A 25,367-nucleotide genomic window follows, 5' to 3' on the forward strand; every position below is an offset into this window, starting at 1 on the left:
CAGACACTTAACCGACTGGGCCACCCAGCTGCCCCAGTACTTTATTCTTTTATGGGTAAATAATATTTCATTTTATGGATACATCACATTTTGTGTGTACATTTATCATTGATGTATATTTGCATTGTTTCTACTTTTTGGTGATTATGGATTATGCTGCTATGAACATTTATGTATTTATGTTTTTGTGTGAATATATGTTTCAGTTCTCTTGGGTACATACTTAGGAATGGAATTGCTGAGCCATGTGATAGCTTCATGTTTAATTTTTTGAGGAATCGCCAAACTATTTTTTCAAAGTAGCTGAATGAACAATATTAAATTCCTACTAGCAATGTCTAAGGCTTCTAGTTTCTCTACATCCTCAGCAGCACATGTTATTGTCTTCTTTTTAATTTTAGCTATCCCAGTAGGAGGTGAAATGGTATCTCATTGTAGTTTTGATTTGCATTTCCCTAATGATTAATGATGTTGAGCATTTTTCCATGTTCTTATTGCCCATTTGTATAGCTTCTCTGGCAAAATGTATATTCAAATTCTTTGCCCAGTTTTCAACTGGGTTGTCTTCTTTATTTTATTTTATTTTATTTTATTTTATTTTATTTTATTTTATTTTATTTTATTTTATTTTATTTTACTTTATGTAAGCTCTACACCTAACATAGGGCTTGAACTCACAACCTTGAGATCAATCAAGAGTCACATGCTCTACTGCCTAGCCTATCAGATGCCCCTGAGTTGTCTTTTTAATTTGTAGAAGTTACTTATATGTTCTGGATACAAATGTCTTATCAAATATATGATCTGTAAATATTTTCTCCCATTCTGTGGAGTTTCTGTTCATTTTCTTGATGGTATGTGCACTAAAGCCCAAAAGTTTTAAATTTTGACAGTCTAATTTATCTTTCATTTTTTTTCTCTCATTCCTGCTTTTGGTATCATGTCTTAAAAACCATTGCCTCAGACAAGGTCAAGAAGATTTACTTGTGTATTGCTTTTTAAGAATTTTATAGTTTTACCTCCTACATTTAGGTCTATGATCTATTTTGAGTTTTTTTTTTTCCTCTCTCTTTTCTTTTAATATGATGTGAGGTAGGGGAGCCTGGATGGCCCATATATATATGGTGTGAGGTAGGGGCCCAATTTCATTTTTTTGCATATGGATATCCTGTTGTCCCAGCACCATTTGTTGTATTCTTTTTCCCATTGATATATTATTTTTATAAGCATGTTTCACTCAGAATAATATTAATGTGAATTTACATTCTCTGAACACACCCCATTTGCTTCTGTCAGCAATATTGCATGCTAAGGACTGGGAGAAGAGTGATCATGTGTGGGCAATTAAACATTGACCACAGAATGTGATAAGTATTTGTACAATGATGCCCAAAGTTTGGTGTGCATCATAATCATTTAGGGAAATTTTTTTAATGGGAATCTCCAAGCCTCACCCTAACCCACTGCATCATAACTTCCTGGAGGCAGGGTGGGGAGATAGGTGAAATAGGTGAAGGGGATTAAGAGGTACACACTTCCTGAGATACCTGGCTGGCTCAATCAGAGAGCATGCAACTGTTGAACTCAGGGTCCTCTATTCAAGCCCCACATTGGGCATAGAGCTTACATTAAAAAAAAGGGGGGGGGAATTCACTTCCAGTTATAAAATAAATAAGTCATGGGGATAGAAAGTACAGGATAGGGAATCTAGTCAATAATATTGTAATAACTTTGTGTGGTGACAGGTGGTAACTACACTTAGCATGGTAAGCACGTCCTAAAGTATGTAATTGTCAAATCACTATATTTACACCTGAAACTATACGTTTATATGTCAACTATACTATAATTACATTTTTTTAATCTATAAAAAGAAGTTAACAAAAAAGATAGGTAATAAAGCCTAAAAAGATTCTACAGTTCAGAAACAAACAAAAAAAGGAATTTCCTGGTAACATCCTGTTTATACCATATATAGAATCACACAATATTAGAGCTGTAAGACCCCATAAGACTACACAATTTACCTCTTCATTTTTTAATTATATAACCAGAAGATGATTGGCTTTTACCTGTACTGCCTGTACACACCGTATATGCATCAAGGCCAGACTGGGCACTTGTTTGTCTCCTCCTAATACATTCAAATTCAAGAGTATTTATGACTGGGGGCGCCTGGGTGGCTCAGTCGGTTAAGTGGCCAACTCTCGATTTTGGCTCAGGTCATGATCTCACGGTTTGTGAGTTTGAATTCTGAGTCGGGCCGTGCACTGACAGCATGGAGCCTGCTGGGGATTCTCTCTCCCTCTCTCTCTCTCTCTCTCTCAAAAATAAACTTTAAAAAAACTATTTATGACTAATGACATTATACTGAAGGTTTCATGGGAAGATGGAGAAGAGGATTGCATCGCATAGCCAAGCTTAACTAGATCCCTTCTTTTGTCTTGTTGTCTTGCTAGACCTGTTCTTTTTCAAAGTTTTCTCCATGCGGAGTCTCTTCTCTCCATCCCTCCTACTACCCAACTTCTGAAATTCCCTTCTTTTTTCAAACCATTCAGTTGTATTATCAAGTTTTTTCTTTTTTTAATTTTATTTATTTTTTTTTTTTTTAGTAATCTCTACACCCAATGTGGGGCTCAAACTCACAACCCTGAGATCACGAGTTGCATGCTCTAACAACTGAGCCAGCCAGGTGCCCCTGGTCTCAAGTTTATATAACACAGTCAACAGAGTAAAAGTCCACTAGTTACGTAAAAAAGCAACCGACTATCTTTCCTCAGGCTGCTTGGGAAAGTAGGGAGGTGTCTCAGGTCACTCTATGGCGATAGAACCATATGAGGATTTCCCGCTTATTAAGAACAAGACAATGGGCTAAGTATCAGATAAAATGACTTATTTAATGTCCGGTAGCTCATCAGTGGCAAATCAGGTATGGAACTCTAATTAAAAGGATCGAAGCACAACTTCTGAGCCACCCTTATTTATCGTCTTCAATTTCTTTTGCTTAATAGCCTGTGGGACACATGGAAAAGGTATTATTATTTCATTTTCTGAAGATAAATTGAGATAGAGTGACAACGAGTAACTTTTGCAACTAGAATAGTAGAAGGTTTCAGTCTGGGATCCAGAATTGTTCATCTTTAGCAGGATATGTGAATTATAGCCAAAAATCTCATTGGGAAGCCACAGTGGAAAATGTAACCAGCAAGGGACACTCTGTAATCCTGGGCACAGTAATGTGAGGGAAAGCCTTAAAAAAAAAAAAAAAAAGAAAGAAAGAAACATTAGGACTGATAAGTCTTGCTGAGAAAGGGGAATGGGGCAGACTGTGTTTCTCCCACAGTGACAGGAAAAGATGGCAGCATTGGGCAAGGCAGGATCCTGTTTGGCAAGGAACGTCTGTCCTCATGTAGGAAAGCATGACTCATCAGGGTGCCCCAGCTCAATGACACAGTCTCTTAAGATCTTCCAAGTCCCCTTAGTCCAACTCTGTATTTACCAAGCAACTCTCAGATCTACTTTTGGCTTCCGCAGCACGCCTTCCCACAGAGTAAAGAATGTGCTGACTGGGGTTTCTTCAGATCTATTGTCAATTATATTTTACAGGATGAATGAATAAAGCTGCATCTGAGCTCTTTCTCGTGGGCTTGGTGGAGAGTGAGTTCGTTCATTCAACATTAATTCAACAAATATTTATTGAGTGTCATCTATGTGCCAGGCATTGGTCCGAGCCCTGGTGATACAAGTCAGATAAGGTCCTATCCTCATAGAGTGCTCTCATTAACAAGAGGTGACATGTAACAAAGCAAACAAATCAATAGATAATTTCAAATTGTGATACTCCCCACCTAGGGTTACTGAACTCCTTCCAACAGACTCAGCTGTACTCCGGGTTCTGCAACCCTCCCCCTCTCATCTTGCCCAGGTCAACTTAAGAAGCTTTAGCCCAAGGCCAGAGGCCTCAGCATGAAATTTCCTCTCTGATCTGTCCTGGACCCTGAGAATTGAATTTCAATAACTAAAGACCCACAGCCTCCTTTACCACCACAGCGCTCTAGACCATGGACCTCCATCTTGTTTCCTACCCACGACTTGATAACCTCATCCATTTGTTCATCCAACAGACACTTTCTGAGTTCTTACTGAACACGAAGCATTTTGTTTGGAGCCGGGGATTCAGAAATGACTAAGACATGGTCCCCGCCCTCCAGTTCGCAGTCCAAGGAAGAAGATCCACATTTATGGTTCCCCTGCTGCTTCTATGGGCTAGGAGTGACAAAAATGCAGGGTGACTGTGTGGATAGAAGAGGATCCCTAAGTCATACTGAGAGGTGTGATCAGGGAAAACTTCCCTCAGGAGAGGATCTTTAACTTGAGGTTTTAGAGAGTTTTTTTCCTATGTAACTTCGATTGTATTTTCTTTCCAAAAATAACAAATGTTGCAACTTTAGAAAATACAGAAAAGGAAGGGCATTGAAAGCCACCATTGATAACAATTTGGTGGTATGTACCTTCCAATCTCTTCACTATTTGAGCTTGGTTTTGAAGTGAAAAACTTTGAAGGCAGGGAGGAGAAAGTATTTGGTAGAGGCAATTGTCCTTAGGTTGCCTTTAAAATCCAGATGTAGGGCACCTGGGTGGCTCAGTCGGTTAAGTGTCCAACTTGGGCTCAGGTCATGATCTCACGGTTGTGAGTTCGGGCCCCACGTCGGGGTTTGTGCTGACAGCTGGGAGCCTACAGCCTGCTTTGGATTCTGCATCTCCCTCTCTCTCTCTGCCCCTCCCCCACTCACACTCTGTCTCTCTCTGTCTCAAAAATAAATAAGCATTGGGGCGCCTGGGTGGCTCAGTAGGTTGAGCGTCCGACTGCGGCTCAGGTCATGATCCCGTGGTCCCTGAGTTCGAGCCCCGCGTCGGGCTCTGTGCTGACCTCTCAGAGCCTGGAGCCTGTTTCAGATTCTGTGTCTCCTTCTCTCTCTGACCCTCCCCCATTCATGCTCTGTCCCTCTCTGTCTCAAAAATAAATAAACGTTAAAAAAATAAATAAATAAGCATTAAAAAATAATAATAAAATAAAAAATAAAATCCAGATGTCACTTTAAAAATAAAATAAAATAAATAAAAATAAAAACAAGACTTAATAGGTAAAAACACAAATATATATCTAGGTTTTGTTCACTGAAATCCTGTTGGCACCTGGCCACAACATGAAAGATAGTAGTTACTCAACATATACTGGTGAGTTAAAAAAAAAAAAACAAAAAAAAGGAATAAGATGTAAATGGAAAGATGAACCTTTGAAAATTAAAGCATAAGAATGTGATTCCTTCTCTGAGGCCCAACATATGCAAAACTGAAAAGAGAGGATCCTGGAAAAGGGCCATGCCGGGCTGAGGTCTCTTGTCATTTGTTATCAAATTTTTATTTTATAATTTGTGATTTTGTTATCACGCTCTTTGCCTAAGCAAATGTCACAAAATGTTCCCGTTATATGTTCTGGAAGATTAACAGTTTTAGGTCTGTGATCCATTTTGAGTTTAGCATGAGGTATGTGTCAAGGTTCATTTCTTTCCATACAGATATCCTTTCGCTAGAGTACTGTATGTTTAAAATACTATCCTTTCAGGGGCACCTGGGTGGCTCAGTTAAGCGTCCAACTTCGGCTCAGGTCATGATCTCATGGTCCGTGAGTTCGAGCCCCGCATCGGGCTCTGTGCTGGCAGCTCAGAGCCTGGAGCCTGCTTCAGGTTCTGTGTCTCCCTCTCTCTCTGCCCCTCCTGCACTTGTGCTCTGTCTCTCTCTGTCTCTCAAAAATAAATAAATGTTAAAAAAAAAAATACTATCCTTTCAATGCAATTGGATTACCCTGGAACTTTTGTAAAGAAATCGGCTGATCTGATGAGTGAGAGTTTATTTCTGGACTCTGTTATGTTCCTCTGATCTATATCAGGGGTCAACAAATCCTGCCTACTCTGGCTTTTTACATAAAGTGTTATTATAATACAGGCACACTCATCCATTTCTGTATTCTGCCTGGCTGCTTTCAAGCTACAGTATAGCTGAGTAGTTGTTATGGAGATCATGTGAACTGCGAACCTAAAATATTTACTATCTGGCCTTTTAAAGAAAAAGTTTGCTGACCCCTGGTCTATATTTACCCTTATGGGGAAACCACACTCTCTTGACCACTGAAGCTTTACAGTAATTTTTTTTTTTTTTTTGTGAGCTCTACACCTAATATGGGGCTTGAACTCATGACCCCAAGATCAAGAGTTGCATGCTCTACCAACTGAGCCAGCCAAGCACCCTCTTCTAGTAAGTCTTTTTTCTTTTTTAATTTTTTTTTTAACGTTTATTTATTTTTGAGACAGAGAGACACAGAGCATGAACAGGGGAGGGGCAGAGAGAGAGGGAGACACAGAATCTGAAACAGGCTGCAGGTTCTGAGCGGTCAGCACAGAGCCCGACGCGGGGCTCGAACTCACGGACCGTGAGATCATGACCTGAGCCGAAGTCGGACGCCCAACCAACCAAGCCACCCAGGCACCCAGGCGCCCCTCTTCTAGTAAGTCTTGATCAGACAGTGTAAGTCCTCCGGCTTTGGTTTTCTTTTTCAAAATATTTTAGTTATTCTAAGTCCTTCAACTTTCCATATAAATTTTACAATAGCCTGTCAGGGAACCTGTGTGGCTCAGTCAGCTAAGCGTCCAACTCTTGATTTCAGGCCAGGTTATGATCTCATGATTCATGGGATTGAGCCCCACATCGGGCTCTGTGCTGACAGTGCAGAGCCTGCTTGGGATTCTTGGTCTCTCTCTCTCTCTCCTGCTCTCTCTCTTAAAATAAGTAAATAAACTTGAAAAATAAACACATAAATAAAAATGGCTTGTCAATTCCTCAAAAGAGACTGTTCAGATTTTGACTGGGACCACATAAATCTAAAGAACAAACCGGAAGGATTGCCGTCTTAACAATATCGAGCCTTCCAAACTATAACACTATTTTCTCTATTTAGTTCTTCAACTTCCCCTTGCAATATTTTATTGTTTCCAGCCTAGAAGTCTTTCTCCAAATGTATTCCTATGTGAGCTTTTTTAATGTTATTATGAATGGAGTTGACTTTTACATTTTTATTTTCTAGTTACTTGTTGCTGGTATATAGAAATACCATCGATTTTCATATATTGACTATGTACTATGTCCAACTGGCAAGTTTTATTTATTGTAGTAAGTTCTTTTTGGTAGATTCTTAAGGGTTTTTTGTTTTGTTTTTTTTTTCATTCACAAACAGTGCCATCTACAAATAAAGACAGTTTCACCAAATACATAATTACTCAAGCTTTCAATTTCTTTAATTTAGTTATTTTATTAGTTGCCAGAAAGGGAGAGTTTAAACTTCCAACTCTGGTTATGGAATTGTATGTTTCTCCCTTTAATTCTGTCAATTTTGCTTCAATTTTGATTTTTCTCTTGAGAATATGTTTTATTTTCTTGGTCTTTTATTTGCAGGCAATTTTGGATTGCTATTTATATGAATGTCATGAATGTGAATTTGTAGAGATACTCAGACTGTTATTGTGATGGTCACTTTTGTGTGCGTGCTTGACTGGGTCACTGGGCTTAGATATTTGCCTAAACATAATTCTGGATGTTTCTGTGAAGGTGTTTTTTGGATGAGATTAACATTTAAATGGATGGACTTTAAGCAGATTATCCTCCATAATGTGGGTGGGCCTTATGTAATCAGTTGAAGGTCTTAATAGAACAAAGACTGACTTCCCCTGATGTAAAAGGAATTGATTTCTCTCTCTCACTCCCTCCTCCTCTCTCCCTCTCTTTCACCCCCTGTCCACACACAGACACACATACACATACATACTTTGTTCTGTTTCCCTGGAGAACCCTGACTAATTAATACAGCTGTTTTTCACCAATGAGTAGTATTTCCTTTGTTTTAGCAGGTGATTTTCTTGGCTAGGCTGGCATGGCAAATCCCACGTCTTGTGCAGTATCTTCATTCTTGTTTCATGCCAAGTGTGGTGCAAGCATCACTCAGAGATACGACAGGTTGGAGAGCTCTCTGGTTCTGTTCTTTCTGTTCTTTTTTCTTTCTTTCTTTTTCAGTTTATTCATTTGTTTGTTTGTTTGTTTGTTTAGTAACCTCTATACCCAACGTGGGGCTCGAGCTCACCACCCCGAGATCAAGAGTCATATGCTTTTCCGAATGAGCCAGCCAGGAGCCCTGGGGTCTTTTTCTTCCCCGGGGTTCCACTCCGGTCAGTTTTCGCTATTGTCCTGGCTTCTTCTTTTCTGGTTTCTCACATCATAAAACCTGTTTTTTCTTGTGAACCTGGCTGCCTTCTGTGTACAACATGGGATGCGTTTCACCCTGGGCTAAACGTCTCGAAGGTGAGAGCTTCTTTGTACACCTCCACCTGTCTCCTTCTGCTCTCCCGCCACCTCCTGCAAGATGCCAGCTTCAGCCTCCGTCCAGTGTGCCTTTGGCTGGGCTGCGTGCGTGAGTCAGTGAGGTGGGTCAGAGAGGCGGGGGGTGGGGGGTCCATCTGATTCTGTTCTTGCTCCGCTATTTTCACGTAGTTCCTTTTTGTACTAAGCTCAGGGTTGATCACTGTTTTCTGCAGTGAAGAGTCACATGGTAAAATCTTTATCACACTCGGAAGTAGAGTCTCAGCCTTGGTATTTCTGAAAAAGTTTATCTCACCTTCATTACTGAAAGATATTTTTTGGGGGGGCGCCTGGGTGGCTCCGCCGGTTAAGGGTCTGACTCGATTTCGGCTCAGGTCAGGATCTCACCGGTGGTTCGTGAGATGTAGCCCTGCTTTAGGCGATGGGCTGACAGCACAGAGCCTGCTTGGGATTCTCTCTCTCTCTCTCTCTCTCTCTCTCTCTTCCCCTACCCCATGAGCACGTGCTGTCTCTCAAAAAAATTCTTTTTAATATTTAATGTTTATTTATTTTTGAGAGAGAGAGAGAGAGCGAGCTAGCATGTGCGCGGGCATGTGGAGGAGGGGCACAGAGAGACAGGGGACAGAGGGGCCAAAGCGGACTCTGCACTGACAACAGCAAGTCCAATGCAAGGCTTGAACTCGCGAAGCACGAGATCATGACCTGAGCTGAAGTCGGGCGCTCAACCGACCGAGCCCCTCAGGCACCCTAACATGGTTTAAAAAATAATTTTAAAAGGGGAAAAAAAAGAAAGATATTTTTGTTCTTGGCAGTTTTTCTTTCAGTGGCTTGGAGATGTCTCCCTATTATCCTCTGGTTTGCATGTGGCCAAGAAGATGTCTGCTACTGTCCTTATCTTTGTTCCTCAGCACAGAGTGTATTTTGCCCTCTGGCTGCTTCTAGCGTTTTCTCTTTATCATCGTGTTTTAGCGATTTGACTACAATGCGCCTTGATGTGGTTTTTCTTCATTTTTTCTCTGAGTGGGGTTTGTTGAGTTTCTCTGATTTGTGGTGGGTTTATAGTTCTCGCCAAATTTAAGTAATTTTCAGCCATTATGTCTTCAAACACGTTTTCTGCCCTCTTCTCACCTCATCCCCTCTTTCCGGGACTCCAGGTACACGCACGTGAGGCCCTGAATGCTGCCGCCACTCACTGATGTTCTGCTTATTTTTTTATTTTTTATTTTAGAGAGAAAGAGAGAGTGAGAGCAGGGGAGAAGGGCAGAGAGAGAGAGGGAGAAAGAATCTTAAGCAGGTTCCACGCTCAGCACAGAGCCTGACACGGGGCTCAATCCCACAACCCTGGGATCATGACCTGAGCCAAAATCAAGAGTCAGACACTCAACTGACTGAGCCACCAAGGCGCCCCAATATTCTTATTTTATTTTTTAAAACATTTTTTAATGTTTATTTATTTTTGAGAGACAGAGAGAGAGAGAGAGAGAGAGAGAGAGAAGCAGAGCACGAGTGAGGAAGGGGCAGAGAGAGAGGGAGACACAGATGCAAAGCAGGCTCCAGGCTCCGAAGTGTCAGCACAGAGCCTGACATGGGGCTCGAACCCACACACTGTGAGATCATGACCTGAACTGAAGTCAGGCGCTCGACTGACTGAGCCACCCAAGTGCCCCAATATTCTTATTTTAGAGATGAATCTTTTTTTCCTATCTGTGTTGTATTTTGGATTTTTCTGTTGCTGTGTTTTCATAGCCAAGAATGCTTTCTTATTTAATGTCTGATCTGCTATGCTATTAATTCCATTCACTATATTTTTCATCTCTAGAATTTTGATTTGGGCGTCTTGTAGATTTTCTATTTCACTCTTCCTGATGCTCATGCTGTCCTGTACCTTCTGGAATATATGGGATATATTTATAGTAGCTGTTTCAATGCCCTTGTCTCCTATTAGCTGTATCATTTCTGTTTCTGTTTCTACGGATTGATTTTTTTTCCTGCTTATTTGAGTGACAGGTATTTTGTGGGGTTTTTTCCAGTTTTTTTGCTATAATTGACGTGCAATATTGTGTACGTTTAAGGTGTGAGACATAATGGTTTAATACACATGTATATTGTGAAATGATCACCACAAGAAGTTTAGGTAACATCCAAGAAACACTGCTTTTTTAACAGCCTAGTGATTGGACAAGTGTAGGTTATGCTGTGGTCCCCACAAGTAGCTGCCATCTGTCACCACACAGCCCTATTACAATCCCACCGACTATGTTCCCCATGCTGTACCTTTTATCCCTGTGACCTATTCCTTCCATACCTGAAAGCCTGTATCTCCCACGCCCCTTTTCCAGTTTGCCCACTCCCCCACCCCATTCCCCTATGGCAACCACCAGTGTATTCTCTGTATTTATGGGGCTGTTTCTGGGTTTGGGTTTGTTTGTTTGTTTGTTTTGTTATTTTATATTCCATATAAGTGAAACCATATGAGATACCAGATATTTTGAAGTTTATATTGTTGGGTACCAGAATTCCTTTATTTTAGAGAGAGAGGGAGAGAGAGAGAGAGAGAAAGAGCACGTGAGCAGGGGACAGGGGCAGAGAGGGAGAGAGAGAATCCTAAGCAGGCTCCACGCTGTTAGTGCATGTTAGCTCCACATGGGGCTTGATCCCATGAACTGTGAAATCATGACCTGAGTCAAGATCAAGAGTCAGACACTTGGAGGGGCATCGGGGTGGCTTCGTTGGTTAAGTGTGCGACTTTGGCTCAGGTCATGATCTCTCAGTTCGTGAGTTTGAGCCTCGGGTTGGGCTCTGAGCTGACCACTCAGTCTGGAGCCTGTTTCAGATTCTGTGTCTCCCTCTTTCTCTGTCCCTCCCCTGCTCATGCTCTGTCTCTCTCTCTCAAAAATAAAAAAACATAAAAAAATAAAAACCAGGGGCCCTGGGTGGCTCAGTAGGTTAAGCGTCTGACTTTGGCTCACGTCATGATCTCGCAGTGCATGAGTTTGAGCCCCAAGTCAGGCTCTGTGCGGACAGCTCGGAGCCTGAAGCCTGCTTCACATTCGGTGTCTTTCTCTCTCCCTACCCCTCCCCCATTCACACTCTGTCCCTCTCTCTCTCTTTCAAAAACAAACATTAAAAAAATTTTTTTAAATAAAAAAAACAAAAAGAGTCAGACACTTGAGGCACCTGGGTGGCTCTGTTGCTTAAGCATCCGACTTTGGCTCAGGTCATGATCTCACAGTTGGTGGGTTTGAGCCCCACGTCGGGCTCTGTGCTGACAGCTCAGAGCCTGAGCCTGCTTCAGAATTTGTGCCTCCCTCTCTCTCTCTGCCCCTCCGTTGCTCGTGCTCTGTCTCTCTCTGTCTCTCAAAAATAAATAAACGTTAAAATAATTTTTAACAAAAGATCCAGACACTTAACTGAGCCTCCCAGGCGTCCTGGTACCAGAATTTTTTTTTTTTTAATTCTTTTAAATATCTGGTGGCTTCAGTATAGGCTGCGGTTAAATTACTTGGAAATCGTCTGACCTTCACAAGGCTTGTTAGGGGAGTCCAGAACAACTCATGGGACTCATTTGGCATGACCCCTGAGGCCACCCTCTTCTGAGGGCTCCAAGCCCCGTGTGTGGGGAGCACTTTCTGCTCTGGCTGGTGGGCACACCCACTCTTCCCAGCCTCGCACACGCTCTGGGGGCTCGTCCATCTCCGCGCCTCTACAGGGCTTCTTTTCCCAGTGCTGGGCATGTCCACAATCACACGTACCGATCGGTGCCCAGGCAAAACTTTCGAGGACATTCCTCTGCACATCTCCAAGAGTTCTGCCTCTCTCTCTGTGCGGTAACCTGGAAGCTCTCTCTCCAGGCAGTGAGCCGGGACCCCCCAGAAGACTCATCTCATCTGCTTCCCGTCTCTCGGGGATCCCTGTCCGGAGACGCCTGTCATCCAATGTCTTCAAACCATTGCTTCCTATATTTTGTTCCGTTTTATAACTGATGAAGGCAGAGGATAAATCTAGATTCTGCTACTACATCATTGCCCAAAGTCGGCGCTGCTTTTATTCTTTTAAGCGATCTTTTTTTTTTTTATCAAGGCGTAGCATACACACATAAACGTGTACGAATCTAAGTGCGCAGCTCGATAAACTTTCACAAAATAAACACACATCTGTGTGACTATCTCCCATGTTAATAAATAGAACATTGCCAGCACCACAGAAGCTTCGTGTTCTTTTACGGTCACTACCTGCCCTCCCAGGGTAACCATCATTCTCATTTCTGGCACCACAGTGCTCGTTTTACATAAATGGAGTCACGCAGTGTATGTATTCTTTTAGGTCTGGGTTTCTTTCACGCAACGTTATATTTGTCAGGTTCATTCACGTTGTTATGCAAAAGCAATGATTAATTCACTTTCATTGCCGTGTAATATTCTATTTGATGAATATATCACATCTTTCCTCTAGTGTCTTGTTGGTGGACATTGAAGTTATTTCTAGTTTGGGCCTATTATGAATCGTGACTTTATGATCATGTTTGCACATGTTTTGTGTGTGTCCATATGCGTTTCTGCCAGAACCGCTAAATCGTAGGCTAGGAATCTCTTCCACTTTAGAAGATACCACCAAGTAGTTTTCCAAAGCAGTCATCCCAATTTACACTCTTATTAGCATTGTATGAGCGTTCTAGTTGCCCCATATCCTCACCAACACTCGTTATTATATCTTTTTAATTTGACTCATTCTGATGGATTTTAGTTACATTGCCTTTCAGAACACCCCATGGGCATAATCAAACTACCAGGCAGAATGAGCTAACAGTGTGCCAGCTTGAGACTCCTATATAAATTTTTTTTATGTTTTTCTTTATTTTTGAGACAGAGAGAGACAGAGCATGAGCAGGGGAGGGGCAGAGAGAGAGGGAGACACAGAATCTGAAACAGGCTCCAGGCTCTGAGCTGTCAGCACAGAACCCAACGCAGGGCCCGAACCCAAGAACTGTGAGATCATGACCTGAGCCCAAGTTGGACACTTAACCGACTGAGCCACCCAGGTGCCCAGAGACTCCTATATATACGGTGTTTCTTCCCAATGTCTGTGTGAGCATTTCCCAATGCATTCAGTTGTTACATTTGTGTTCATCAACATCATTTGAGCCGAGTTTGAAAGCTAAGTGTTAGATGATTTACCAGGTGAATATATGGTGAGAGGAAAAGCAAACAAGGGCATTCTTGGTGGAGGAAGAAATATATGGGAAAGAAGTCATAAAAGGACTGTCTCAGGGCTGCCCGGTAAGATTGTGCATGATTTTTTCCTCTGTCTATGGAAATGGCACCTCTAAGAATTGTTCAGGGCACAACCCACGAAGCTGTACACAGCAGCCATGCCTGTCATGGTGAGGAATGATAAGAAATTTGTTATGAGCGGAGGGCAGAGTGCGTAGGTTAGAGAAGCGAGAGAAGTCAGATCCAGAGTTGGGGCAGCATAACCCACTGGGATCTTGCCAGAGGTTTACTTTAAAGGTTCACCCCACCCCCACCTCTACCCCACTACATGAAGGATTGTACAAGCTTCTTCCTCTTGGATCCTTCAGGCCTCTGAGCCAACAGGGCTGCCACTGAACTGGGGCTAAGGTGAAACCCAAGTCAGGAAGGAGAAATGCTGAGCACACTCAAGTTTGTCTTGCTACACAACTCTGGTCTCAACAAGTTGAGGAACCAACACCCTGTCCTTCCTCTCTTTGGGGCTTCCTCTCTTGCTTACAGCCTCAGCGCGCTCCTCTGTCTGGTAAAACTGGGTAAACCTGGATGGGAAGCTGTGCCCCACCTACCTGGCCCTTACCTTCATGTTTCTGAGTCACCAGGGGGTGGTTTCTGAGAGCACAAGAAAGCGAAAGGAAAATCCCAGGGTCCCCACGTACCTTCCCGACAGCCTGCCAGCATGAAGAATATCCCTGCAAAAGAAAAAGATTTCTTTGGGTTGACATTCTTTGTCCCTAAGCCCTCATGACGCGTTATATGTCTGTCTTGTATGCTGGTTCAGGGCATTAAATGATTGAAGTAGGCCTTCCTGTTGGGCTGGAAGGAAGGGATTATCCACTGTGTACCAGAGAAGGCAGGGTCCCTTCTGGAAAGTGAAGTTCATGCTCAGGCTCTGCCTTCCTCCCAGTTACTTGGACAAAGTATGTTCCTTAAAGTAGAAACTGAGACTGATGGAGGCATTCCAAGAAGTGTGGGAAGGAGCATCTCTGTTGGCTCTGGCTACAAAGGGAGTAGTTTTGGAGAAGTAAGTGGTAAGAAGGTAACTCCCTAAGGAGGAGGGAGGTTCCAGAACATGGAACCCAGGAAAGGTGCCCATAGTTACACCAGGATTCTGACACTAGAGTAAATATCATGGGGCCATATGTCAGTGGGAGATTTGCAGGCCCCGGGGACTACGTGAACCAGGCTATGAGTAGAAACCCTTCCAACCGAGCTTTTTTGGCTTGTTTTTCTGCTTCTTTAACAAGATTGACTTTGAAATCACCCAACAGGGATATCAACCAGCACATTTAAAATATGTTCAACAGCGCTTGGTCTTATGAGAGGTAGAGAACAGGAGACACCGTTCCTGGCCTGGAGGAGGCTACTAAGGAACTAGAGAGAGAACAAGGCCCATGAAGCCCCTAAGGAACAGTTCAACCGATAGGATTCTTTGTTTCCATTTTCGGCCAAAATTAAAATTATCATGAACTCCCCGAGCAGACACCAGCTGGGCAACAGTAGGAGTGTTAAACATCCCAGGAGAGGGGGAGGTATCCTGGGACCCAAAATTGTTCCCAGTTCATCCGTAAGTGTTGATGAGCTACGTGTGAACTGTGAAATTAACGGTAATATTCCTCAAAAACAAACAAGACAGTAAAAGACCATAGCTGATTCAATACTAAACTATGCAGGTTGAGGGGGTCCACGGGCACCCAAGAGACTCTAGGTGCTGAAAAAGTTCCACTGTCACTGGACTGGGGGCTGAAGGGAGGACAGGCCTTGGACAAACAGGGCACCAGTGTGGAGGAAGAGCCAAAGAAATCATCACCTTCAAAAATCACTCCCAGGGGCACCTGCGTGGCTCAGTTGGTTAGACATCTGACTTCGGCTCAGGTCATGATCTCACGGTCTGTGAGTTCAAGCCCCGCATCGGGCTCTGTGCTGACAGCTCGGAGCCTGGAGCCTGCTTCTGATTCTGTGTCTCCCTCTCTCTGACCCTCCCGCGTTCATTCTCTGTCTCTCTCTGTCTCAAAAATAAATAAACATTAAAAACAACAACAAAAATCGCTCCCATTTCTCTTGAATTTTAGTTTTCATAGAGGAGCGCCTGGGCAGCTCAGTCGGTCGAGCGTCCGACTCTTGATTTCGGCTCAGGTCCCTGCCTCGGCCTCTGCACTGAGCATGGAGTCTGCTTAAGATTCTCTCTCTCTCTCTCTCTCTCTCTCTCTCTCAAATTAAACACACACATACACACACGAGAAAAGAGAGACTGCTGCTATGGATGCGGGTGCAAGAGGGCCTGTGGCCGGTGACATTCTCAAACAGGACTCTTGCTTTCTGTTCAAACAGTCTTTCCCATCCCCACACCACCCCCACCCCTCCTGTGCCCTGCAGCCTCCTCCAGACCCCTTACAGGCTTCCCACACTGTCTTGCTGACTCCTTTATCATCACCACCAGCCTGCCCTGCTGGGAGTCCTTAGAAACGTGCTAGCGAGGTCTCCAAGGCCTCTCTGGTTGCTATATCCAGGCCACGATCCTCACCGGTTCATTCATTGTTCATTCATTCATTTATTCAGAGAATATTTGTTAGGTGCCAACCACTTGCGTGGTGCTGGCGATATGATACTGAGCAAGATGAATGAGGCACAGGTTCTCTGTAGAGACAGCGTGAACCCCTTCCTCCCGAGATGTCACACACTCGTCACGCATGCACACGCATGTACGCACACGTGCATGGGCAGATGTGCTTGCCTTTTCTGTTCAGATCCTCCCCAAACTCTCTGACTGGGGACCCAGCTGCTGGGCATGTGATCTATGTAGGAGACACCAACTGGAGAGGAAGTTAGGCCTGTAATCTAAGGGAACTGGGGAGGAAGACGTCCTGGGGCGGGGGCACCCCAGATTACACATCGGCCACTTGGCCATTTGCTAGTGGCCTGGGGAGTGTGAACTCTTGAGTGGCAGACACCCAGTGGAGAAGAGCACACGGCCAGGATCTCAGGTTCTGGGCTATTTCAGGCAGTCCTTGAGGCAAGGCTCTTTCCAGAAGGCCAGGGAGGGACCAGGGGCCTGGTTCCAGCCGTACATGCCTGCTACATCCTACTCCTTCGCTGAATCCTGGCGTTGCTCCTGGAGCATGAAGCTTCTAGAACGCCCCCCCCCCCCTCCTTTCCTCCACCTCAGAGAGCGGAGTCTCTGGGCGGGACCCTGGTGTCCTATAAATACAAGGAGCCAGCCAGTTAGGACTTCAGCTTGATGAACACGCAAGGGTTTTGGTGATAGAAAGTCCCAGAATTTTCCTTTCTTTCTCTTTGTGGGGAATTATACAAAGTAAATGAAGAATAAAGAGGAGAAGGAGGAAGAAGAGGGAAGAAGGAAAAAAAAGGAGCAGATAAGGAAGAGGTGGAGAAGGAAAGCATTTTTTAACAAAACACAGATCTGATCACAGTATTTTCCTGCTTTTAGTAACTTCCCATTGCTAATGAGATAACCGCAGCCTTCTTTACTCTCTCCCCACCCTCCCCACCCCTTCCAGTCACAAGGGGGCTCTGGGGCCTGCTAGGATGTGCTCACACGTTTTGTGGGAAATTGCCCCATGGGGTTGCAGTAACTGAAACAGAGAACACCATAATGGGCCCATCATAAGGAGCATAGAGAGCTATCACAAGGGGGTTTTAGTCCTGGCTCTGTGACTGTAGGACCATGGGAAAATGGCCCTCCTTTTCTTACTTGCTCAGTGGTCAGGGAGAATAATCCCTGCCCTGCCTTGCTAGGTTGTTGTGAGGCTCAGGTGAGATAAAGAACCCAGAAACCCTTTGTGAATTATCAAGCACTGAACAAATAAAGGATTGTTCCTACTAGTGAGTAAAGTACCTTGAGAAATCAGCGGCCTACCCCTTTCATCTGTCCGCGCTTTTCTGTCTAATGACCCTCATGTCAGTACAAAGCTCTAAACTTTGCAAAGTAATTTTATACACATTGTGTCACTTGTTCTGACTCCATCCCTGTGCAGTGGCTGTGCAGGACTGCCCCTTGCTGGGCATATCAGGGCACAGGCTCAGAGGGGTGAAGTCACCAGGAGGCCGGGGCACACTGTGGCCGAGCCAGGCCCGAGCTCAGGTTTCCTGACTCGGGCTCAGAGCGTGCTCCGAGCCCTGGGGCCACTCTGCTCCCAGCTCAGAACAGCTGTCGTTCCCTTTAGCTTCTAAACCCGCAGAGGGTACAGGCAGGATCTTCCGAGGGGATTGACGTCCCCACGGCAGTTAGCACCGCCTGTGGGTGGAGCTATTGCCGAGAACACTTGAGCCTTTGCCGGGAGCGTCGGACTTGGGTTTTGAAAGTCTACTTGCCGTGGCCTGTGCGAGTTTGTCCCAGCTCCTTTTTTGTCACTCCTCTGTGACAGCGCTCAGCCAGCAGGGAGGCCAGAGGTGCGCATTTTGGACCACTTTGGAATCCGTCCTCCAAACACCGTCTGGTGGCTCACTCTCACAGCTGGTGAGTATCGTTCCTTGTCCAGCCACGGGGTTGGGGAGGGGCCGAGAAGTGTACGCATGCTTGCTCCCCTGACCTGCGGGTGCTCACAGCTGGAGAGACAGCATCACGTGAGAAACAGCTAGAAGGATGGTGTGAGTGCCCTCTCAAGGCGGGGGAGGGCGGGGCCCATGACCCTCCACTATGAGAGACACAACCAGCTCAGAGAGGCAGAGATCCCTGGGGACAGGGAGGCTCTGAGGAAGCTTCCTAGCTGAGGACACCCGCATCCCCCTCCCCTTAGTTTGTCTCCATCCGGCTGAAACATTGTTGCAGTTTGTGAATCACACCAGGAAAACCGCCCCTGCCACATTCCGGGATGTGAAAGCCAGGACCTTGGCCTCACTGCTGATGGGTGGTGGTGGACCAGGGGAAAGGGCACCAGGCAGGCAGTCTGGTGATGCAGGATTCTGTGCCCTGACCTACACACACCGGTCGGATGAGGCAGAGTCGGGTGCTTTTCCAGTCAAGGTCAATGCCAAAGCGGCCAGAGTCAGGTCTCCTGACTTCCAGGCAGGTACCTCCCGAGTTTGGTGACGATGGTGAGCTTGGCTGACGGGCGTTGGGAGAAATATCTAGAATTCAGGAGAGAGAGCAAGGCTAGAATGTTAGTGGGCAATACCTCCCACCACTTCCTTTCCCCAAGTGCCAGAGGGCTTGGAGGAGGCTGTTCTCACAACGTTTAAAATAGTGTTTGGGGGCGCCTGGGTAGCTCAGTTGGTTAAATGTCTGACTCTTGATTTTGGCTCAGGACATGATCCCAGGGTTCTGGTACTGAGCCCCACATCCGCCTCTGCACTGAGTGTGGAGCCTGCTTGGGATTCTCTCTCTCTCTTTGCCTTTGCTCCTCTTCCCCATTCGCACTCTCTCTCTCTCTAAAATAAAAATAAATAAATAAAATAAAAATTTAAAAGAAGTATTTGCAAAAAGAAAAACAAAAAGGTCACCCTAAATGTGCAACAATAGAGAGAATGATCTGAAATGAATTATGATCTGAAAACAGTTACAAAGTTAAGTCATCGTTTAAAACAAGGCTCTTAGGGGCTCCTAGCTGGCTCAGTCAGTAGAACACGCTTGATCTCAGGATTGTGAGCTCAAGTCCCACGTTGGGCATGGAGACAACTTTAGAAAGAAAGAAATAGGGGCACCTGGGTGGCTCAGTCGGTTGAGCGTCCAACTTCAGCTCAGGTCATGATCTCGCAGTCCGTGAGTTTGAGTCCTGTGTCAAGCTTTGTGCTGACAGCTCAGAGCCTGGAACCTACATCAAATTCTGTGTCTCCCTCTTCTGCTCGCACTCTGTCTCTCTCTCTCTCAAAAATAAATAAACATTAAAAAGTTTTATTTTATTTTATTTTATTTTATTTTATTTTATTTTATTTTATTTTATTTTATTTTATTTTACATTTATTTATTTTTGAGAGACAGAGACAGAGCATGAGCGGGGGAGGGGCAGAGAGAGAGGGAGGCACAAATTCTGAAGCAGGCTCCAGGCTCTGAGCTGTCAGCACAGAGCCCAATGCAGGGCTCAAACCCATGAACTGTGAGATCATGACCTGAGCCCAAGTCGGATGCCTAACCGACTGAACCACTCAGGGACCCCTAAAAAAAATTTTTTTTTAATAAATAAATAAATAAAACAGTAACGCTTTGAGAGTGTAGGTGACGGTTGAGATTTCACAGTCAAGCTGGGAACCGGAGAGATGCCCCAGTCTGACCCCAAGACGGTGCAGGATCTCACCCAGGTGGTACCGACCCTCCTGTAGCAAAGTGACGACATGGGTAGTCCCAGTGACGATCTAGAGAAAACATTGCAGACCTCGAGGCACAGGCTGGGGTGGAAGAACCGGAAGGTGAAAACCACATCTCTGCCACACCAAAGAGTCAAAGGTTGCTAATTTATACTGAAATCTGGAACACCATTTTTACAAGCCAAGAGAAGACCAAATGGCTTTTTGAAAAAAATGTTTTAATGTTTGTTTATTTTTGAGAGAGAGACACACAGCATGAGCTGGGAAGGGGCAGAGAGAGAGGGAGACACAGAATCTGAAGCAGGCTCCAGGCTCCGAGCTGTCAGCACAGAGCCCAACGCAGGGCTCGAACTCAAACTGTGAGATCATGACCTGAGCCGGAGCCGGATGCCTAACCGACTGAGCCACCCAGGTGCCCCCCAAATTGTTTTTTGAAGCAACTACTACGTGTAGACAGGTTTTCTATGATAAAGTGAGTATTCTTCTTATCACATACTGTATAGTGAGTTGATAGAGTGATTCTCCCCAGTTTCTTGAACATGATAACTTTATATCTTGGATTTCAGTCTGTTGTGCTGTTAAATATTAAACTTTAGTGGTTCTTGCATAAAATTGTCAAACATTTTAGTGTAAAAAAATTTCTTTAAGTAACACTTTTAGAAAATAATGTAGGAGAATATCTTTGTGACCTTGGGTAGGGGAAGAGTTTTAAAGCAGAACACAAAAAGTGCTAACCTGAGAAAGAAAACTGGAGACGTGTGTGTGCATTAAATTTCAGGAATACTGGCTATAAAAAGGTGCCGTGAAAAGAATGAAATGTCAAGCTACAGAGAAAATGCTTGCAACACATATAAGCCACAGAAGGTTCAAAGCCAAAATATAAAAGAAATCTTATAAAGCAACAAGAACGGGACAGGCAACTCAGTAGAAAAATGAACAAGAGATAGAAGGGGCAATTCACAAAAGAAGATAAGAAATGTCAGCCAGCCTATGAAAAGATGTTTAGCTTTATTTGTCATCGGGGAAATCCAAATTAAAACCACAACGAGTTGCCAAGTATCTAAAACTAAGAACGCCAATATTAAGTGTTGCTTCTGACGTGAGGCAGCCGGAACTCTCACAGGCTGCTGTAAGTGCAACCTGTTACACCCAGTTTGGCAAACAGTTTGACATCATCAACTGAAGTTGAAGACTGCATTCTCTATCATTCAGCACAGGATCATAGAAAATATATGCAACGCTCCTAGGAATATACGCAACAGAAATGGGTCCGGGGTACATGGGTGGCTCAGTCGCTTAGGTATCTGGCTCTTGATTTCGGCTGTCACGATCTCATGATTCAGGAGATTGAACCCTGTGTCGGGCTCCCCGCTGGCAGCATGGAACCTGGTTGGGATTCTCTCTCTCCTTCTCTCTCTCTCTCTCTCTCTCTCTCCCTCTCTGCCCCTCCCCTGGTCATGCATGCACTCTCACCCTCTCTCATTCTCCCTCAAAATAAATAAATAAAGTTTAAAAAAAAGAAATGGGTTCAAGGTGCACGAGAAACATAAACGAGAATGCTCATAGCAGCATAATGTGTAGTAACCTCAAACTGGAAACAACCCAGATGTCCATCAAGAGCAGATGCGAGGTGGTATAGCCATACAGTGAAACGGTATAGGGTAATAACCCTCCACACAACAGACCAACAGCATGGATGAGTCTATCAAATAAACGAAAAAAGAAAAAAGCCAGATACAAAAGAATACACAGTGCACGAGTTCCATAAAACCCCAAAATGGGCAAAACTGGGGCGCCTGGCTGGCTCAGTCAGTAGAGGACATGACTCTTGGTCTTGGGGTCATGTGTCCAAGCCCCACATTGGGCATAGAGTTTACTTTAAAAAAATGGGCAAAACAAACCTGTTCTCTTTGTTTTGTTTTGTTTTGTTTTAATTCACTTATTTATTTTGACAGAGAGAGCGTGCATGATGGGGAGGAGCAGAGAGAGAGAGAAGGTTCATGCGGCTCTGTCAGTACAGAGTCCGACTTGCGGCTCAAACTCAGGAACTGTGAGATCATGACCTGAGCCGAAATCGAGAGTTGGACGCCCAACCAACCAAGCCACCCAGGCGCCCCAAAACCATACTCTTTAGATGGTAAAAGGACAAAGAGAAGCAAGTAAGTGACTATCATAAAAATCAGGAGTGGTTACCTTAGAGAGGAGGGAGAGAAATGTGGTTGCAAATGGTCCCGCAGGGGACTTCTGGGATGCTGGCAATGTCCTGGGTTTAGCCTGGGTGTTTGGTACAGGGATGTTGGTTTATAATAATTCTTCAAGTGGTGTATTCATGTAATGCAACTTTCTGAGTGTGTTTTATTCCACTAAACTATGTGAAATTGCCAATATCAACCATTTTTAATCTACAAAACGGCAGTTTCATAGGGTTCAACCTAATATTTCACAGTAAAGACCAGTTTACATTAAGCTAAGCAGCCGTTCAAAATGATGATTTTAAGGCTATTAATAACTGCGTTCACTCATTTATTTATTAAACAAATGTTTCCCAGGGGCTTTGATGAACCAGGCATACTTGTAGGCATGGGGATGGGGAATCAAAATCTGTCGGGGGCGGGGGGCGGGGGGGGGCTGGGTGGCTCAGTCGGTCGAGCTTCCAACTTCAGCTCAGGTCATGAGCTCATGGCTCCTGAGTTCAAGCCTCGCGTCGGGCTCTGTGCTGATGGCTCAGAGCCTGGAGCCTGCTTTGGATTCTGTGTCTCCCTCTCTCTGCCCCTCCCCTGCTCATACTCTGTCTCTGCCTCTCCATCTCTCTCTCAACTAAATAAACATTGAAAAAAAATTTAAAACAGACAAATTCTGTCACGGTGCTCACATTCCCATGAAGTGGAGGAGAGAGGCTGTGCACAGCCATGGAAGGACCGGTCCGCAGGCCGTGAAAAGAACAAGTGCACAGGCCCTAAGTCTGGAATGTGCTTGGCGGGACTGCAGAACAAGGAGGCCAGCGTTATCCAGTCAGAGTGCAACAAGGGGAGAGGACGAGCACACGAGACGAGAGGTAACCAAGGACCGACCACGGAAGTCCCACACGCCCGGGCGAGGGACTTTGGATTTTATTCCGAGAGTGACAAGAGGCCGCTGGAAGCCTGAGAGCAGGACGTGCTATGATTCGATTTATAGTGTGGAAGGAAGAGACCGACTGTTCTATGGAGAAGGGAAGTAGGGAAGCCGAAGCAGGGATTCCTGTTGCTGTGATGTCTGGGCACGGGATAAAGGTGGCATGGACCAGGGCGGGGGTGATGGGGGCACGCAGGGTGTCGGAGTCAGAGCTGGTAAATTTTATAGGGAGAACCCAGACCGGATTTGTGGATGGACTGCATGGAGAGTAAGTAGAAAAGGTCAATAATGTGTATGATATATATTTTTTAAATTAGGATACACAATTCTATAGACAGTATGGTCAAAACTCTTCAAAATGTGTTCTTGGGGCACCTGGCTGGCTCCGTTGGTGGGGCATGCGACACTTGATCTCTGGGTTGTGAATTCTGGCCCCATGTTGGGTGTAGAGAGTACTTAAAAATAAAATCTTTAGGGGTGCCTGAGAGGTTCAGCCGGCCAAGTGTCCGACTCTAGGTTTTAGCTCAGGTGATGATCTCACGGTTTGTGGGTTTGAGCCCTGCCTCGGGCTGATGGCACGGAGTGTGCTTGGGATTCTGTCCCTCCATCTCTGCCTCTCCCCTGCTCATGCGCACTCTCATTCTCAAAATAAATAAATAAACATCAAAAAATTTAAAATAAAATAAGATCTTAAAAAAAAACCATACGTGTTCTTAAAAGCATTTCTGTAATGAGAAATTCAAGTATGGGGAAGTAGAAGAAATCCAGTTGGGGAGACAGAATATTTCCGTTGATGGATGGGGGACACCATTTAAAAAGTTGATGCTAATTGCACATAGTGCAAATGACCACAGGAGATAAGAAAAGAAAGAGACACCGAGGCCTGGAGAAGGCAGGAAAGTGTTTCCTGGGGAGGCAGGAGTTGACATGGGAGTTGAAAGAGGGGGCATGTTAAGAGCTGAGACTCCAGGGGCGCCTGGGTGGCTTGGTCGGTTAAGCGTCCGACTTCAGCTCAGGTCATGATCTCACCGTCCGTGAGTTGAAGCCCCGCGTCGGGCTCTGTGCTGACCGCTCAGAGCCTGGAGCCTGTTTCAGATTCTGTGTCTCCCTCTCTCTGACCCTCCCCCGTTCATGCTCTGTCTCTCTCTGTCTCAAAAATAAATAAAGGTTAAAAAAAAAAAAAAAAGAGCTGAGACTCCGGGCCCAGGACGGGTTGATAGAGTTGGGGACATTTGACATAAGTCCCAGGACTGCCAGGTACCACCTGGATTAATGTGAAAGTTAGATAAAACGTCTGTAATCCGCCTATCAGGTGCTCAATAAACAGTAGCTACTAAGGACAGTGCTTTTTCAATATTCAGATTTTTTTTTTAATGTTCGTTTATTTTTGAGAGACAGAGTTTGAGTGGGGGAGGGGCAGAGAGAGAGGGAGACACAGAATCTGACACAGGATCCAGGCTCTGAGCTGTCAGCACAGAGCCCCATGCGGGGCTGCAACTCGGGAACCACGAGGTCATGACCCGAGCCAAAGTCCGACACTTAACCGACTAAGCCACCCAGGCGCCCCGCGATGTTCGGATTTTTAATATTTCAGATTTTTCTGTATTTTGGGGGGAAAGGGTGGAGAGTGGACTCAACTCCCATCTACCAGAAAATACAGCAGAGAAAGGAGAAAATAAACTATTGGGAAAAGAAGAGCTGCGAGTAAGCTGGACGTGGACACAGCATCGGCCCGGGGGGGAGGGGGGGAGAGGGGAGGGGATTGGGGGGGTGGGACTCTTGAGTTAGATAATCTCACAGTGATGGAGAGCCCAGAGATTTGGAGCTCAGCCAGTGATTCTGTCACATGGTCATGTCTCCCTCTGCTGGCAGAATTTGGTTTTGCAGGGTAATCCCAAGTCTTGAAGAACAAGGGAAAATTTGTAGACCTCAGGATTGCTAAAGACCTAACTCTATCTTCTTGATATAACTTCATCTTGACTGTTACTGGGACCACATTAGAAGAAGATGCCTGTATGGGCATCCTCTGGGAAAGAAGAACTGTCATTGTCACAGAAAATGCAGTGAGGGGAATTTCTTCCTCCCGCCAAGCCAACGATGAATCTGGACGTCTATGGAACTGTCATTCAAACCAGGACTGAGAAACAACCATTCTGCCATACACAACAAGCTCTTCTTGTGGCGTAGGAGAAAGACCACCAGAGTTGAAGGTTTGGAGTCTGAAAACTGACTGTGCCACTTGATGGTAGGATGTCCTTCCCTGGTCAATTAGCCTGAAACTTGGAGTCCTTTTTTTTTTTTTTTTCTTTTTTTTTTGAG

General features: G+C 44.8%; 2 long non-coding RNA genes and 1 pseudogene across 3 annotated transcripts; 2 read left to right on the forward strand and 1 right to left on the reverse strand.

Moving 5' to 3' along the window:
• Window positions 1-2,872: 2,872 nt before the first annotated feature.
• LOC106967936 (uncharacterized) lies at window positions 2,873-15,824 on the reverse strand. Its single transcript, XR_001429029.3, has 3 exons — window positions 14,519-15,824; window positions 14,254-14,365; window positions 2,873-3,012 (listed from the first exon to the last, which is right to left on the reverse strand). It is a non-coding gene; the product is annotated as an uncharacterized LOC106967936 (long non-coding RNA).
• Window positions 15,825-17,714: 1,890 nt separating this feature from the next.
• Window positions 17,715-23,749, forward strand: LOC128311296 (uncharacterized). 2 transcript variants are annotated; one of them, XR_008289630.1, is made up of 2 exons: window positions 17,715-18,728; window positions 21,890-23,749. It is a non-coding gene; the product is annotated as an uncharacterized LOC128311296 (long non-coding RNA). The 2 variants fall into 2 exon arrangements; XR_008289631.1 differs by having other exon boundaries at window positions 17,715-18,150.
• LOC128311294 (heat shock factor-binding protein 1-like) lies at window positions 18,722-23,749 on the forward strand (annotated as a pseudogene).
• Window positions 23,750-25,367: the final 1,618 nt, after the last annotated feature.

Source organism: Acinonyx jubatus, chromosome A3 (genome assembly GCF_027475565.1).
Source record: "Acinonyx jubatus isolate Ajub_Pintada_27869175 chromosome A3, VMU_Ajub_asm_v1.0, whole genome shotgun sequence".
NCBI classification, from domain to species: domain Eukaryota; kingdom Metazoa; phylum Chordata; class Mammalia; order Carnivora; family Felidae; genus Acinonyx; species Acinonyx jubatus.